The sequence below is a fragment of the Cavia porcellus genome, unplaced genomic scaffold (assembly GCF_034190915.1).
Source record: "Cavia porcellus strain 051 isolate PalLab524CR breed Dunkin Hartley unplaced genomic scaffold, mCavPor4.1 scaffold_3, whole genome shotgun sequence".
NCBI classification, from domain to species: Eukaryota; Metazoa; Chordata; class Mammalia; order Rodentia; family Caviidae; genus Cavia; species Cavia porcellus.
The window spans coordinates 102,714,780-102,719,381 of NW_026947486.1; positions in this window are offsets into that span (position 1 = coordinate 102,714,780).

A 4,602-nucleotide genomic window follows, 5' to 3' on the forward strand; every position below is an offset into this window, starting at 1 on the left:
TGTTTGAATCATGCCAGGTAGTTGTTCCCACTAACTGCAGTGTACTAGGGAGATACAGACCTGGGCAGCCTATGCTGGGCCCACCCCTCCAGGTCAGTCAACCTGCTGAAGGTTTCACTGCATTAGGGTGCACTGCCAAGTCCAGGGACCCAGTTGGGGCTATCCTACTGGGTCTTAGTCTGCAGTGTCACCCAGGCCAAGTGCTCCCCACCAATCCCACTTGAGAGGGGAATATGTGACTGAAGTCACTGCAGGTCCTGTTCTGGCTAGTCTGCCCAGTCCTAGAATGTCCTTTGTTGGAGCCTCCTGGTCTATGGAAGGGTCTCCATTCCTCTCACTCACCACAGGTCAATGCAAGGCTCCCTGCCAGCTCTGCTCTCAATTTGGTTCACTGATTCCCTCTCTCAGAGCTTTTGCATCTCTATCCTTGCCGTGCAGATTCAGATGCAGTGATGGCAGCAGGAAATTCAAGCCGTGGTTTCCAGAGGCTCGAGTTCCAACTTTGGCACTGAGACTTTATCTGCTCCAGTCATAGCACCGGGATTACATTTCCAGTTGGTTGCTCTCAGCTTAGTTCATTCCTGAGTCGGCAGGGTATATCTCCACTGCTTAGGACTCCCCACACAGGACCATTCCTGCAATCTAAGCCGGCTATCTCAGAGAGCCTCCATAGCTGCTGTTATTTATCCACCATGATCTCCCAGAAGTCTGTCTCTTTCTCATAATGACATTTTTGATGACACTATGTCTCACTTGGATAACCTAAGATAAATTCTTTAGCTCAAGAACCTCTATGTAATCACACCTGTAAAGATTTTGTTTCCTAATAAAGCCACATTTACAGGTTTCAAAGATTAGAACCTGATGTCTTTGCGTAATCATTATTCAGTCTAGTAAAATTGCCTTTTCAATGCTGTCAAAGTCATATGTAATTTAAATAATATAAAATGATAATAGACATATAAAATAATAAAAGCAAACTAATGCACCTATGAAAATTTTGAAGTTAAATTGAATAGTGAAAATATTTAAGGAATGAGATATTGATGGTCTTTGATTTATAAAGAACAAAAATGTTGACAGTAAAACCTAATGAGGATTTTGTTGAAATACTATAATATATTGTATTTGCAACTGTGACTTCATATAGATAATTTGTCACTGATGGACACTAACAGAGAATGTAGTGACCCAAAATTAAAATTTCTTAAAGCTGCTTAATATCTATAATGTCAAATGTCTCATATACAGTCATTATTCTTTAGGAATTTGCAAGTAAACACTGAAACTGTCATAAAGATTTTCATTTTTGTGAGAGCAAAAGGCAAAACTATTTTATAATAAATTATTTTACCCTAATGTCTTTGAGTTCCTAAATGTTGTGATCAAATTTGTAAATTGTCTACACTTATGTGTTCAATATATGATTTGTATAATTTATACAGAATGATTTTTTTGTTTTGCAATTGTTCTTATTGGAAACTAACTAAAATATTATTTTTTTATTCAAGGAAGAGATAAAGCATTTAGCTTGGTTTGCTTTGCTATTGTGGAGAAATTATATGGCCTTGCAGGAGCTCTGCTTGAAACAGTTGTTCACTTGATTTCCATGACTCTACACAGTTTTCCTCTGACCTCATCAGTTTCTGTTTGTCCCCATTGCTGCTTCTTCCTCTGCTTGCAAATATTAAGATGCTCCAGGACTCAAGCCTTGAGCATCTTCTCTTTTCTGTCTACATTCATTCCCTAGGTGACTTCTTCCAATTTTATGGCTGTAAATTGCCAGCTCTGGCCTCTGCTTTGAACTCCAGACTCATATTTCCACTGCCTCCTTATCATCCCCACTTGGATGATTTAATGTTAAACTCCACATGACTCGGATTGAATACCTGACCTTACACACACATCAAACTAGTTCTTTCTAGAGAAAGTGAGACGAAAATGATTGGGATGCATCATCTATGTGCATATCAAAATTACCAAGTCTAAAAATCCTTCATTCATGTTGACTTCCTTTCCTTCTCTCACACTTCATACCCAGGCAAGCAACAGCCCTGTCAGCTCTACGTATGCTCATAACCCACCTTTCTATAGCCTGTTCCATTGCTAACATCATAGTCTAAGTAAGACACATTGCCTCTCACTTGGAACACTGCTGACAAATAGCTCCTTGCCCCGCGGTTCCTTTTATTCTTATGGCCTTTCCCATTATATCCTATAGTGATGCAAGACCTAGAATAATTCTTTTAAAATCTAAAGGACTTACAATGGATGACTACATTCTCCGTGATCTGATCCCTGCCTACTGTCAAAATTCATTTCCTACTGTATTTCTTGCTTGACCTGCTCCCATCCATCTAGGTCTCCCTAAACACCAAGCAGGTCCCAACTTCAGGGCCTCTGCTAATAAAATATCATCTCTTCTAAAAGACATTTTTTGCCAGACTGTCAGAAATCCTCCCTTCACTCTTCTCTCTTTATCACTCTTTACTAATTATTAGGGCACTTATCACTTAACCCAATGTTACAATACATACTTGTTTATCTGTTAGTAGCTCGTACTGTAGAGTAAGTGCTATCATAGTCATGATTTTGTCTACTGCTATCTTCTTTATATTGCCTAGATTGTTTGTCATAAGAAAGCATTACTTTTATAAGCATGGAAAAGATATGCTATGATGTTTGTGAAAGAATTAAGTCCTTGAAGACTCTTAGGTATAAATTTACTTGATACTACCTAAAACTGGAGTGGAATAAAATTGATGACATTCTGGGAAAAGGGAAACCACCTTGACTGCTAATCAGCAATCTAGACCAGGAGATCAGGACCTAGGCTGCTGCTGTGAGATGAAAATGAAAGAACAAAAACCCAGAGGGATTAAGTGGGGTAGACTTGACAAGAAGTAAGCACTGGAGAAAAATGGATGTTGGCAGCAAGTGAGTATTAAAGGGAAGAGACATGAAACAGACTATGGGTGACTCTTTACCTTGGCCAGGGAGAACAGAGTGCATATGTGTCATTCACTAGGCCTGAGAAAGCTGAAGAAAGAGGTCTAGAGAAGACTGTGGGTGTGCCCTCTAACCTGTGACCTATGTAGGTGGAGATATACAGAAGATAGTTTATATGTTAGAATCTTGTATTCAGGAAAACTACCTGGACATTTATTTTGGGTATCATTTCTATACAAGTAGTAGTTGAATCATGTTTATGGATGAGATTGCTTAAACAGTACAATTAGTTTTCCATTGCTGGAAGGAAATACTTGATGTATATGATTTAAAGGAGAAAGGCTTTATTTTGGCTCACAGTTTCAGAGGTATGAGTCCATGGTTGGTGATTAGAAGGCAGAGATAGCATGATGAAAATGTATGGCAGAGGAAAGCTCCTTAACTCACAGCAGCAAAGAAGCTCATCTCCCGCTCTCTTCCAAAACCCACCGTGCATCAGAATCACCCAAGAATTTTAATAAAAATGAAAATTTCCTACCATTGACTTCCAATATTGTAAGTCCCCAACTTACAAACTTCCAATGTAGTAAGTCCCCACCTTACCAACATTCAAGTTATGAACTTTTACAGATACGAATGGACTTTGTTGTCTGATCATTTGGAGATGTAAACAAATCACTGAAGTAGCCATACATTGTCACAATTGTGCTGCTATGTGCTTAATATACAGTGCTGTCATATACAGTAGTTGAGCCCAGTATACCTAGAAGCAAGAGGAAAAGCTTTACATTGTATATTTATGTCAAAAGTGTATAAGACTCACTTTGTCAGACTTATGAACAAATCCAACTTACAAAAGCTCTCCCAGAAGGGAACTTATTACATACTGTTTTAATAATACAACAGCTATTAATAAGAACACAAAACTGTATGGCAGTATTTACTTTGTTGAGAGCACTGTACCTGCATTTTTAGCAAATAGCCCAGGAGATTCTGATCTGTCATCTGTCCTCCACACTTTAAGCAATATAGGTATCATCAGATGACAACTCAGGGAAGAACTGAAATGATGATGAACACCAACATTCAGTGAGAAGCTCAAGTATAGAAGAGAGCCGGAGGAAATGAGATGGAAAGACAAAGTAAGAGGAAAAGTGCAACACACTGTGGGTCATTCATTTTCTTCTTCTCGCATAATGAATATGGGTAAAACATTCTCTGTAGCCCGTTCTACCTCTGTTCCCTTACTCAGGTATTCACTATTGTGAAGTTAAGTTCTATCCAAACAGCAGGTTTTCTATTTTTGTATTTGAAAAAGATGATAAAATTTACATATGCTGAAACTCACATATCTGAAAGGACAGTTTTTTAGACAAGATGGCTAATTAGAGAAGGAGGTGGGTTGGAGACACTCAGAGAAAAATCACAGAAAACTAAAGGTATTGTCAAATGGGGAAGCAATCACACCCAGCAGTGGAAAAATCTGTCTGAAAGACAAATCTTCCAGGTTTGAGCAAATATCTGGGTTGTTGAAAAAGGGAAGCAGGACTGCCTCTGGTACTCTCCTCCCCCTGCACCCTTTACCTGGGGACAGTGCCATTCTGGAAGTGTTTCTAACAGCCTGAAGAAAGGAGCCAGTGCTGCAGAGGCCAG